Consider the following 14,908-nt stretch of genomic DNA (forward strand, 5'->3'; position numbering starts at 1 on the left):
TGTGGGGGGCTTTGTTTCAGATAAATCTGTCCTATTTTGACGAGGATTAAGTGGGATTTGAGGACTTTTATTTTCAGCCGAATCTGTCTGTTTTGACAAGGATTAAGTGAGATTGTAATGATCTGAACGTCTGATATATTTAGTGAAGGATGCTGAAGAAAAGGCATAAGTCTGTCTTATAGTTAATTTGATACATACCTCTTCATAAATCAATGCATGTTATGTGCAGTCCTCTATCCTTGGGACTGTGGGTTGTGTTAATGGCCTTTAGACTGTTCTCATGGATAATGTCCAAGGCTTTTCAAAAATTGACAGATTTAGTGCCTTTCAAATCGCTTTATTATTCCAGCATGGACGGTCTAAGCTGTTTCTGACTTGAAAAGACCACTTAAACCAACATTACCAAGGAGGAACTACAAAATACTTGATGGGCATATGGTATTTCGTTGGAACTATTATAGGGCTTGGGGCCTACAATAAATTAGCAGCTGCAATTTACTAGGAGCTTCATGCAAAATTTGATGCAACACACATTAGCACCATCATTAGAGACACTTGTAATCAAGTTTCCTCTACACTCCACTAATTGTGATGGCACCATAATGAATCTCAAATTTGAAATTGCAAATATATCTGTTAACCACCACTAAGAAAATCTTAAGGGCAAACTTGTGACTATTGCTTAATTGGAGTTCTCATATCATAGCAAAAAAGTGCAAACGACTAAGTTTTCTAAATAGAATCCTAGTAACAGTTTTTCGTGAAGGAGTCATAAAAAAATATTACCCAAACCTCTAGGGTCTTGTGGATTCATTTGAATTCCAGTTCGAGATGACCATGCACATGGTAGTAGTTTCGTGAAGCAGTGAAGCTCCCTTGACCACAATCTCAAAATTTGAAATTGCAAATATATCTCGTAACCACCACCAAGATATTGCTAAGGGCAAACTTGTGACTATTGCTTAATTGGAGTTCTCATATCATAGCAAAAAAGTGCAAATGACTAAGTTTTCTCAATAGAATCCTCGTAACAATCTTTCTTCTTGAAGTTGTCAAAAAATATTATCAAAATCTCTAGGGTCCTTTGAAGTCCGGTCAGAGATGACCATGCATGCAATAGTAGTTTCGTGAAGCAATGTAGCTCCTTGACCACGTGGCCTTTCTAACCAACTAATAAACAATGTTTTTTAAACCTTAGGATAGTGGATTGCATTGCATGTATGAACATAGCTTCATTTATGGTTACAAAATTCATGATCCCCATGGTCAAGCCCTTTGACATGGTATTAGCATGGTTCTTACTTTGACTTAGTACAATGCCATGCAATGTCATGTGGTTTTGATTTTCTTTTGTTTAAAGGAAGGTCATCTTTATAAGCTCTCAGCTTGTGTTTCAAATTGTTGACCTCGGTTGCAACCAATGCTTGCTTAATCAAGACATGTCAAGGATCAGCGGTTGACAAAGCTTGTGAATCTTAATGACTATAGTAGCTTAACCATTTGTGATGTTAGTAGGCATATGCTTGCCAAAAACTTGGTGTTTTAAAGGAAAACATTATTTTTGCGAATGACTCAATTGCCTTCTTGATTTTGATATCCTAAACCAATCTTGAATCCATGAGATGTAACTCAGAATTGCCATTGGAATATAGAATTCCAAGCACATAATTATCATTTTATGCTTCCAATTGGGTTACTTAAGGAGTGTCGCCTTGCAACCCTATAGATAAGAACTTAGAGTTGGTCGATATTTTTCTCTTACTCTTGAGTTGGTCTTGTTTCTTGTCCCTAGTCTTACACTAGCATAGTCAATCTTTGTATATCGAGTTTTGCACAATGCTTTGATCGCCAAATTGTGCAGTATGGGGTGAGAATAGTATATGTATGGTCGAGTTTACTATTATAGTATGCAAGAGCCAATTGTTTCCTTTATGTTACACACACACACGCCCACCCGCCCACCACATTCCTAACGACTTTTTGTTAAGAATGGATATACAACATAGTTAGATTCAAAAAAATCATGGCTCTTACCGCAAGTAATGAACCAAATGACAAAGGATCTATATCGTTTTTCATTGGATATTGGAGCTATGGCGCGCGCACAGCCTATGTACACCCGGGTTTAGCAAACTCTCGTCTTCTTGCTCATAAGCTCAGTTGGCTGTGGACTGCATGTCCCACAGACTGTGAGAATGGTCACATGGTGAGACTTTTTCTACGTCTAGGTGCGCCAAGACCATTTGCTGAGTTGAGGATGCTCCACTTAAGTACAGTCATCATTGCCTTGGTAGCGTCTCCATCTACTTCAATATACTCAGCTTGTATGCACCCTTCCAGGAGTTCTTTGTGGAATCTAGAGAGCTCTTGAAGCTTGGTAATAATGGCAAGGGAGCCGCTTATTACATACACTTCATACTCAACCTCACTAAGCCCTTCACTTGGGCAAACAAAATAGTGAGGGCATGTTTACCATTGATGATGGCAGCGCAATCTTCTCTTCTTGAATCGATAGACACATATGGAGGGGTCTTTCAACATAGAGCAAGCGTATAAAGCGTTAATGCTCTAGTAATCACATTGATGGTCACGCATGCTAAGGGACCACGTGGCATAGTGTCTCTTATGGCCATTCTCCTTGGGCCATTTCCCTATTTACTTACATACATGGCCGCTTGTCTACCTCTCAAGACACTCTACTATATGGCCATTCCTATCTACATAGCCATTTTTATGATCTCTTATGCTCCATATGATCTCTTATGGCACTCTACTATTTTCCTAGTTAAGGCCATATGCAAGTATCCTATGTACTTGAATATTTTTCCTCTATATGTGTATGAATATTATAGTCCACTATTTCCATATTTATTGGCCATTCTGTCCTAGGCAACTCTCTTATTTGTTTTCAGGGATGCAAATAATATAGAAAAGTGTATTCTTAGAAAAATGTGTGTGGGGTGTGTGTGGGGATTATGGAATCTTTCCAACCTGTATGTTTTGTACTTTAGACATCAATAATGTCCAACAATGCTATGACATTCTGGTTAAGGCTATGATCCTAACTTAAGCTTGTTGGATGGTGGCAGGTATCAATGTTGCTGGTTGAGGTTTTGTGCAAAGGTTCTACCATGCAATTTTTAATTGAATCCTAGTATTAAAAAAATTTAGTATTCAACTACATCAACTCTTTATAAATACCTCTTTTTTATTCATGTCGTGTTCAGTGGTGTGCATATATTCTTGGACCTTCTTGAGGGATTCTACTCTTATCTTAACAAACACACACATACACCTATTAATATTTCTCAACATACACACTCACACACTAGCACCTTGTATATTTATAAAAAACTGATACATTGCTTTGTTTGATGCAGCTCACCTAGATGACATCATAGTGATAATGGTCTCTATGAAAACTTTGATGTAATGTGCAATTTTTTCCAATGACCTTCAAATTTATTGGCACCTTCTAAGCTTTGGAAGATGTAACAGTTTATCATGGTTATGTTGTATCGATTCCCCCCCCTTTTTTTTATATATAATCCTCAATTTATGGTTACCAAATTGTAATTACACGTACCCCAGTGCGTACCTAGAAGATATGGCATCAGTACTTTGTGGCACGAATAATGTTATCTTGTTGATGTAACTATTGATATATAATTTTTTTTTGAAGTTATCTTATATGGATCCTATGAATTTTTTGAGCCCTTTAAGCTTTATCATTGTGTCTAAACTTTCCTCATTATAATACCTAACCTTATTTGCAATGCTAAACATGGTTAGTTTAGAAAATGCCTACGTATGGATAATTTGGATAAGGGAAGAATAATTAGCATACCTACTCTAAGAGGTGCCTTTAATCTACTCAATGGCAACCTGCCTATTTAATAACCCCCCTATCCCCCTACTTAGTCCCCACTACCTAAGAGGTGCCTTTAATCTACTCAGTGGCAGCCTACCTATTTAATAACCCCCCTATCCCCATACTTAGTCCCCACTACCTAAGCTTCCTGCTACTGCTACCACTTGTCATCTCCCTCTTGTTGCCTATTCCCTTACCAGCTCACTATGGGGTCTACTCGGGTTTCTCCTAATCCACTTATCCAGTTGTTGTCATCCTACTTGCATGTTCTAAGCTGTCGCCCTTGCTCTAATACATGCAACACATCTTGGTATCCCCCTCTATACTTCCTCTTCACTGTATGCCCACCACTTCTCCCTTGACCGCTTGCTTGCTGCGCCCTTCTCTGCAACCTTACGAGTTATAGATGCAGATCACCAACCTTAAATGCTCGTTAGCCATATGCTGCCACCCTGATCTCTCCTAGCTCGTTGACATCCTAGGTGCTGCTCAGCCCGTCGTCCCTATTTCAGTACATGTCTGGTCATCGTGTACACTTTGCTTCATTGTTACGTGCGCTGCATCTACTTTCGCTCCCTTAATCTCCCACTAGACGCGACCTCTCTAACCTCTCTCGCACCATGTCCTGCGACCATTTTCTTCCCTCAATCCTACAAGACTTTCTTAGCTTCATTTCCATGCTTGAGTCATGAAAGTTCTCCTTGCAACCTTCCACTTTTTCTACTTACTCTCTGCTGAGAACCAGTAACTCTTCATGCACTCCCCCTAGCATGATAATGCTACACGTAGCAAGACTTCTCATACTCATTACGGGTGTTAACCTTTATAAGGCTCAGCTACGTACCTCAAGTCTTGTCAACCTTTTGGTTGACTGTAAGATTTTGTATTCATTAATTAAAGTTTTCATTTATGATTATTTGTTTATTTTGCTAGTTCTTTTTTACCTCTCTACATTTTTATTCACTTGTCCCCTTTAGTCATACTCTAGGTTTGGACTAACCTTGTACTAACCCATTGGTTAACTTTAAGATTTAGTTATTCATTTCATTTATGATTTTTTGTTAGTTTTTTTGCCCCTCTATGTTTTTATACTCACTTGTCATATTCTATTTTTAGCCTCTACCTTTGTGTGTATTCCCCCATTATGTATGTGAGAAAGCTGCAAGTGAGACTTCTTACCTCTCTTCCACTCTCTTCACACCCTATTCTAGTACATGTCTGGTTATCGCGTACACTTTGCTTCATTGTTACGTGCATTGTGTCTACTTTCGCTCCCTTAATCTCTCGTGCCATGACCTCTCTGAGTTCTCTCGTGCCATGTCTTGCTTCCATTTTCTTCCCTCAAGCCTACAAGACAGACTGAGGTTCATTTCCATGCTTGAGTCATGAAAGTTCTCCTTGCAACCTTCCGCATTTTCTACTTACTCTCTGCTGAGAACTAGTAGCTCTTCATGTGCTCCCCTAGCATGATAATGTTGCACGTAGGAGGACTTCTCGTACTCATTAAGGTTGTTAACCTTTATAAGGCTCGACTACGTACCTCCTCAAGTCTTGTCAACCTTTTCGTTGACTGTAAGATTTTGTATTCATTAATTAAAGTATTCATTTATGATTATTTGTTTATTTTGCTGATTCTCTTTTACCCATCTACGTTTTTATTCACTTGTCCCCCCCCTTAGTCATACTCTAGGTTTGGACTAACCTTATACTAACGCTTTGGTTAACTTTAAGATTTAGTTATTCATTTCATTTGTGATTTTTTGTTATTTTTTGGCCTCTCTATGTTTTTATACTCACTTGTCATATTCTAGTTTTGGACTAACCATGTACTAACCTTGTAATTTATTTGTTTCCTTTTCCCTCCCTCCTTTTTTTTTGAAAACTCTTTGCATTCACCCCCCTTTTTTTCTCTTTGAATGATACATTACTCATTTATCATTTAACATTGATTCCTAATAATTTGAATTAATGCCTTTTTTTCAAAATAAGTATTCTTATAACCATTTGCTTATATGATTATTGATAGAAAATGTTAGAATCGAACACCCCTTCATATAAAAGACCATTAGAGTGTCCGCTTGCCTGGATCGTGTCAAAATATCCTTCATCAACCAAATGATGGAGAAGGCTCGAAAAGATACTAAAAAAATAAAAGAAAATCTTAGGACTAGATCGTACCTTCATAGAAAAGCCAAGACACTTCTAAAATAATGGTGGATTTCCATTGACACTTTCCCTTAAATTCTATCTTTGCCGAGCTAATGGTTTAGCTTGTTGTTTATTATTTTGGATAGCAATAACAAGCGTGGAGGGAATGCTTGGATACCTATCACCTATTTAATCACCATTAAAGTTATAACTTTGATCATTGTTTGGTTCGTTGGTGGGTATAGTTCCTTCCTCGTCGAATAATTGGCATCAAGGATGCAATTATCCTAGCCACACTACTACTATCCCTTTGTTACTACCTTGATTATTATATTGATCTGCCCACTTTTTTGTAATCAAATACTGATTTCCTTTTTTGTAATCCAATATTGAATAAAATGTTATCGTTTTTATTCTCATTTTTTAATAATAGTATCTTTAAATTTTACTACTTTGAATTAAATGTACGGTTCAATAGTGTGATGGGATATTGAATTGTCTACACACACATAATTTTCCCAAGTAGCCTTTGGTCAGGCTACTACCATATATTTCTTTCAAAGGATATTAGTGCTTTCGGATACATATTTCTTTTCCCCCCCTCTTTATACTTACTATGCTAACCTTCTCCTCTTTTGGAGATTCATGGGATCCCTTCTCTTGTTAAGCTGGGATACGCGGCAACTAATGCCAATCTACCCATTCCCCCTATCGACACTCAATGCATCTTGTCCTGTTTTAAGGGGCCGAATGTCCACAAAAAACTTTTAGATTTTGAAAAAAGAGCCGCTCTTGAAAAAAACCCCTCTGCCTTTTCTATTGCATCTGTTAATGACTGGATTGGATTGTTGGTTGCCTCTAAACGAGATCAAATTTTCTTGAAGCATTCAATAAACTACTCTCTTCTCTTCCTCTTATTGATTGCCAAGATTCTTGTGACCTTAATTTCTATTCCTCAACCCTCCCTTCTATTGTCAACAAACTCTTTCAATTAAATAACATTCCTCCTATCCCTTTAGAAACAAAAAATGCTCCTGACATTGTTAACCCATTTATCGACTTTGATCTATTGGATAATGAGGAAAAAGAGGCCCTTTCATCCCTAACTTCCCAACCACTCTCTACTTCCTCCCAGAAAGGTATATCCCAAGTCTTCTCAAGTGCCATTCCTCTCGTCCCCCCTCGTCAACTTGAACTAGACTCTGTTTAGTTAGACCATAAGTTATGGGATTTTGAGGTTATAAATCATAGGGCCCTTGTTTTAATTTGTAGTTTCCCTTCTGAGTTTGTTGATTACTATAAATCAACAACTATCCTAGCTAAACATCTACTATCCAATGACTTTTGCTTTGAACTTAGCCAAATTAAACTCTCATACATAGATTCTTCAAAATGTTCTAGCTCTGCCCTTATTGCCAAAACTAAAGGACCAATCAATCAAGATAAAAGCTGTGAACCCAAAAAGTTTCTCAAAAATTGTTGGAACACGTTCAGGCCCATGTCAATGCAAAAAAACTAATCCTAATTCATCATGCTCTACCTCTATCATTTGGTTTGATCACCTCCTTTGGTATGTGTTTTTAAACCTCCCCCACTTTTTCCTTTCTCCTCTGGACCAGCTCTAGTGTATGCATTTATTGGTTAGGTGGCTTCTTTTCCATACGAAATTCGTTCAACACTCTTGGTATATTTATAATTCCATGAATACATGTTAGAGGTAGCCCACAATCTTGCTCTGTACACCCTCAACTCCCCCTTGTTTCCTCACGTACTAATACACCAATTTCCAACACAATTGAAGCAATTCTCAAACCAACCAAGGGAACAGAATCTAAAAGGTTCTCCATTACCCCTAGTTCTATGGGGTCTACTTCAAAGAAGCCAAGGATGTTTCGAGGATTGAAAGAATTCACTGATACTACCAGAGCACTTGACTTCAATCCTAACAATGATCAGCTAAGATTTCTTACTAAAAGACCCAATGGGCTACTAAGCCTTAAGAAAAAGAAATATAAAAGTAAAAGGTTTATCCATCTTCTTTTTTAAAATCACTTCCCTCTACATAGATTTAATCAAACACCATGGTTTCTTAACCCTGATATTATGGAGCCAGCGGCCCCCTTGGAATGGGTTTGAGGGCAAGAGCCCCCGAGGCAACGGTATATGGAATATTCCTTGAATATTCAATGGATGACTAATCAGTTCCACTGACTAGGTTGACTAGTCGGTTCCACTGACTACATTGATCCAACTGCCGCCCTCATAGCTATAAAGAGGCGACCTCCCCAGTCCATTGTACCAGATCAAATCTTCCAGTAGAGATCTTCTAGCTAGTAGCTCTTCATCTAGTATCTATCTAGATCGCCATCTAAGCTCCATTATTGTGGGAGTGCACGGGTGGATGGAGCCATCATCTATACATCAGTATTGTAGGAAAATTTTGTTCCTCTCCAGTTTATTGTGTACTCTCTATTCTTTGTTCAGTTTTTGTTCCGCTGTACCATGTAATTTAACATGGTATCAAAGCCCAAGCAGCTCTAAGGATTGAAGAATAGAAGAGAGGCTAGGGCTTCAACAGCATATGGAGTGATGGCAATAGGAAGCAACTCAACAAGAAGCGGCTCGAGTTCAGCAGCCTGCTGCTGCACGAATAATCCAAGCGTTGAGGATTCGCCCACCAGCCTTCACTGAAGGCAAGCTAGATGGTACGAACTACACTCTATGGAAGTTTAAAATTACTGCTATTCTGGATTCATATGAGCTTCTAGAGACAGTACTAGGGACTAACCCAGAACCACAAGGAACCCCTGACCCAGTAAATCCAGGGATTATGATACCTCCTAATGCCAACCTTTTATGAGCTTAGAAATGCAAGAATGCAGATGCTCTATGTGCCCTAGTTACAAGTACTACTGATAGTGTTTTAACCTTGATTCAGCATACATCTAAGGCAACTGTGGCCTAGAACATATTGACGAGTCAGTATAAGATGCGAAATTAAATAAGGATCAAGAACCTGGAGAATCAGCTCTCAGCTGAGAAGTTTAATGAATGAGTGACAGCGGAAGTGTTCATAACCTGAATCAAAAATCTACGTGACCAAATGGCTGGTGCTAGGATACAAAAGACTAACGAAGAGCTAGCTCGACGGTGTCTCTCGATATGTCCACCAAGGTTTGATGGATTGGTAACAGTGCTTAACACTCAAGTGAGACCCCAACCATTGTCATTTGAGGAGTTCTGTGCTTTACTTATGGAGGAGGAATTGAGTCTTAAAGCTCGAGATGCAAGCGACAATGGGGATGTTGCATTCTCTACCACTGCAAAAGGCAAAGGTGTTTCCTCCACCAAAGGTGAGTCCTCTACTAGTGGACAAAAAGAAGAAGAGCGGCAAGAAGAAGTTTTAGGGAGAATGCTTCTACTACAAGAAGAAGGGCCATGTGATTGCAGATTGCTGGGTCAAGAAAGTAGATGAAAAGAATGGTACCCTAAGAAGATAGTTAAGGGGAAGGAGACATCTAACATAGCAGAAGCAGAGTTGGATCTATTTCTGGCCATTGAGGAAGAGTGTTCCTCAGTTCAAGAAGCGTCAACCACTGATTCATGGGTGTTGGATAGTGGTGCCTCCCGTCACATGACCTGCAAGAAGGGTCTATATTGTTCCATGCAGCCTCTATAGGAACCCATCACTGTGACGGTTGAAAATAATGCAAAATGCCCTATTGAGGGTATAGGTACGGTTTCATTTGTTTCTGTAAATGGAGATTTCAAGAAACTATCTAATGTGCTGTATGTTGCACAAATCAAGAGAAATTTGATATCAGTTGCTTCCATAACTAACCTTGACCATGAGGTGAGGTTCAACTAGACAGAAGCAAAAATTTTGGATAGTGCTGGCAATCTTGTTGGCACAGGAGTAAGAAGGAACAACCTATATGAGCTAAGTGCTCTTACAGCCACCACTGGAGTTGGCACAAGCAGAATTTGGCACGAAAGATTCGGCCACATTGGATTCGCAGTGCTGAAGGAGATGCAGAAGCAAGATATGGTTGCTCATTTACCTGCAGTAGCAGAAATCAAAGAACCATGTGAAGCTTGCATGATGGGCAAGCAACAGAGAAAGGCATTCCCACAAGAAAGCAAGAATAGAGCAAACACTCCTCTAGAGTTGGTGCATGTTGACTTGTGCAGTAAGATGCCTACACAGGCCTTGGGGGGATCTTCCTATTTTTTATTGATTGTTGATGACTATAGTAGGAAGATGTGGGTGTACTTTCTTTGCAAAAAGGCTCAAGCTTTTGGTAAATTGAAAGAATGGGTATAGCTTTTTGAAGATGAAACAGGAAGAAAAGTGAAGAAAATCAGATCAGATGGAGGTTGTGAGTTTGTTTCTACAGAGTTTGGAGATTTTTACAAGAGCAAAGGGATCAAGTGACAAACCAGATGACTCCACATACGCCTCAGCAAAATTCAGTTGTTGAACACCGAATGTAAACCACCGTGGAGATGGGGAGGTGTATGTTGAAAGGTGCAGGACTGCCAAACCACTTTTAGGCTGAGGTTGTCAATATTGTAGTTTACATCCTTAATCGTAGCTATACAAAGGCATTCAAAGGTAAGACACCACATGAGGCTTACAGCGGTAAGAAGCCATCTATCTCCCACTTCAAAACATTTGGATGTGAATGCTATGCGCATGTACCAGAAAAAGAGAGAAACAAGCTACAACCAAAAAGCACCAAATGTATCTTTAGGCTATTATGATGAGAAGAAAGCCTACAAGTTGTATGACCAAGAGGCAAAGAAGATCATAGCGAGCCGCAATGTGGTGTTCAAGGAGTGGCCACTTGCAGTGGAGGCAGAGAAGAGCTCTTCCACTTTATCATGCAAGTGAAGAGGTAATTTACTATGGACCTATCCCAGGAGCTATAAAGGAGGAGGAAATATCAGATGATGAAGGTATAAGTCACCAACCTGTTATTACACCACCGAAAAAGCCATTGCCGCAATGGGTAAGGTAGCTCTACGACCATGATAACCAAATGCCTATGTTTGTTGAGCAGCATGCAGATGGACCAAGGCAGTCTCATAGAATCGAGGAGCAAAGGAGGGCTTCTACTCACATAGTCAATATGGCCTTGATGGCTGAGATTATTGCAGAAGTAAAGGAGCCTATGAGTTTGGCAGAAGCACTTGCAGACCAAGATTGGAAAAACGCTATGCAAGTAGAATATGACAGCATTATGAAGAATGAAACTTAGGAGTTGGTAGATCGACCACCTAACAGAAAGGTTATTGGCACCAAGTGGGTTTGGAAGGTCAAGTACAAGGCTGATGGGACTTTGGAAAAGTACAAAGCCAGATTGGTTGCATAAGGATTTTTGCAGGTTCAAGGGTTTGATTTTCGGGAATCTTTTGCTATGACTGTCAGAATTACCACTATTCACACAGTACTATCGATGGCTGCTCATAAAAAGTGGCCAGTTTATCAAATGGATGTTAAATCAGCATTCTTGAATGGTGACCTCAAGGAGGAGGTGTACGTGGCTCAGCCACCTAGGTTTGAGGCCCCCCATTCAGAGAAGGTATGTAAACTGAAGAAGGCTCTATACGGGTTGAAACAGGCCCCAAGAGCATGGTACCAACAGATAGACAAATTCTTTTAAAAATTAAACTTCAAAAGATGTGCCTCAGATGCTAACTGGAAAGGTGGAAAATCTGCTATTATTATTCTATATGTGGATGGTCTCCTTATTATAGGTGACTATGAAGACATGATCTAGCAGACTAAAAAGGTGTTAAGCGCAGAGTTTGAGATGACAAACTTAGGCTTGATGCACTACTGTTTGGGGATTGAAGACTGGCAAGAGCCAGACAAGATCTTCATCTCGCACAGCAAAAATATGCAAGGGAGATCTTGAAGGCATTTGGTATGTCCGAGTGCAAGGAGATAGCTACACCTATGAAGGTAAATGCGAGGCTGTCTATGGAGGATGCCTCACCACCAGCGGAGGTATAGGAAGTTGGTCGGCAGTCTCATCTATTTGTGCAACACCAAACCGGACATTAGTTTTGCTGTTGATGTTTTGAGCAGGTTCTCCAATAAGCCCCGAGAGAATCATTAGAATGCAAGGATGTTAGTGCTCAGGTATGTAAAGGGCACTCTTGATTATGGCATCACTTATGGTACGGGCACTTCCTTGGCTGGTCATTGCGAGACTTAGATTGGGCTAGAGATGTTGATTCTAAGAAATCAGTTTCTGGATATTGTTTCTCTTTAGGTTCAGGTATCTTCTCTTAGATCAGTAAGAAACAACCAACAGTGGCATTGTCTTCTATCAAGGCTAAGTACAAGGCAGCATGTTTTGCTGCTTGTGAAGCAGTGTGGCTGAGGAGAATCTTAAGAGGATGAGGCAATTGTACTAAGGTGTGACAATCAAAGATGCATGGCCATTGCTAAAAATCCAGTGTTTCATGCGCACACAAAATGCGCACACAAAATATATAGAGATTTTGTATCACTATGTGCGTGATTTGATCGAGGACAGGATAGTGGAATTGTTCTACTATCCAACAGAGCAAAATGGAGCAGATATCTTCACCAAGGCACTCGAGAAGGATCAGCTTCAGGGTCATCTTCAGAGACTCAGAATTGGGCCGAGAAGGTAGTTCATGTATGGGTGAACATTAAGGGGGGGTGTTAGATATGCTCAATACCCCACCCTCCTAGTAACCACCAGTGGTCCAAGGTGCTCAAGTTATAAGGCCCCCATATGAGGAGAAGCCATGTGTGAGCCCGAGACACTGGATGGATCCTGACTTGCATGTCAGATGAGGTCTATCAATGAGACCGTTGATGGTAGAAAGGTGATTGTGTGGGAGCCCCTTATTCTTGGTAGGGCCTGGGGGCTAGCTAGGGGGTCCCAGGGGGGCCAGCGGTGCCCTTGGTATGGGTTCGGGGGTGAGAGCCCTCGAGGCGATGGTATAGGGAATATTTCTTGAATATTCCATGGACAACTAGTTGGTTCCACTGACTAGGTTGACTGGTCGACTTCATCGACTAGGTTGACTGGTCGGTTCCAACAATTACGCTGATCTGACTACCGTCCTCGTAGCTATAAAGAGGTAACCTCCCTAGTCCATTGTACTAGATCAGATCTTGTGGCTCTCCCTCTTTCTCACCTTCTTCCATTCCACTTTCGGTGTTGAGATCTCTCAATTCCCTAGTCTATCTTAAAACTATTTAGGGCTTCACTAATGATCCATGTAGAATACACATAACTATTTACATAAAGGAATGACCGCCAATGTTCTATTCATGCCACAAGGGTATCAATCTTTTGGACTCCCAACTTTTGAGATAAGTGGACCCTCATATCCTTGGGAAGCCAATGGATCATATTTATCAAAACTTATTTCTCAAACTTGGGATCCATGACTATAATAGACAACTCAATGATAAATAAAGGTAAGATTTGACTATCTTTGTGAAGAAACCATCATATGCTCTAGGTAAAATGGAGAGGATTTGTTATTAGCTATATGAGGCATTATTTGTAGATGTTAAAGTTTTGAACACTTGCATGCCCATCCTCTTGTAAACTCTTCAATACTACATGAGATCATGATATATGTAAGTATAACTAAGTAGTACTTTGTTCATCAAGATATTACAAATGTGGACTAGGTTACATGAAAAAAGGAGTGACATCCCAACAAAAGTTCTCCTACTCAAAAAGTATGCCCATGGGTCATAGCATCTTGGTAAGAGTTAAGACTCACAAGTGATTACATCCCTCATCTCATAGGCATGACTTGAAGTGTCAACGTGTATAAACCAAATCATACATGCATAAGCTTAACGAATGGACTTCCATGAGAATCATTTGAAAAGCACTTTTCTTGCGAGTAGTCTCGTGGCAATGTATGGCAATAAGAACATATTTATTAAAGAGGATACAAGAGTGGATCCTCTCATTTGAATCAAGGGCAGACTTTGATTACCATTCATCGTCAAAATTATGCTTTCATGTAGAGTAGTAGTCCCAAATATAGAAACGATGGCCTACAAATTTGTCACAAGAGCACAACTAACATGCAATGCTTGAAACGTTTAAAGAAAATTGACCCTTCATCATATCCAAGGAAGCTCGAGGTTAAATAGTAAATTGTATATAGCAAGACCCCATGACAAGGTATTCATGTTTAAAAGAGGTGGGAAATAAGGAGAGCAAAAAGATAAACTTCTATCAAGAATCGTAAGAATGAGAACCATGCTGAGGCACCTCTTATACGATGCGATACAATTCTAATTAAGGAGAAGAGGACAAAAGAGGAATTTATAGTGGGGTGAACAATAAGTTTCAAGGTCTATATCTACATGGTTGTACGCCACTCAAATAGAGGATGAACCTTTAGGATAAGTATCAATTAAGAAAAGATCTAGCAAAGAGCACTTCCTATATGCATTTTCCTCTCTAGCAAGGATCCAAGCAAAGTTGAGGAGCACTAAGAATGTTTGTGTCTAAAGATCCAAATGATGTAGCAGCTATTTCAAGAACTATAAGCTCAAAATGTGAACTCTAGGGGAGTCTTTAGCCTTGAAAGATTCCCTTTAAGTTCTGTGAATTTTTTATAATTTGAAAGAAAATTATTGTTTTGCACGACTTCTTTTGACAAAATATAAAAGCATCATATTTTTTTTCAAATTTTGTCACAATCGTATTTTCAAATAGGAATCGTTAAAACATTTCCTTGGAATGGATTTGTTTTGTTAGCAACAGGTGCACATTAAATCCAATGGCTTTTGGATTAGTGACAATGCCACCCAAAAATTGCATAAAATATAAGAATTTTTCAAAACACTTACAATATAGATCTATGAATCTA

This window comes from Dipteris shenzhenensis, chromosome 6 (assembly GCF_047967505.1).
Source record: "Dipteris shenzhenensis isolate YYH24624 ecotype China chromosome 6, Dip_SZ_1.0, whole genome shotgun sequence".
In the NCBI taxonomy this organism is placed as follows: Eukaryota; Viridiplantae; Streptophyta; class Polypodiopsida; order Gleicheniales; family Dipteridaceae; genus Dipteris; species Dipteris shenzhenensis.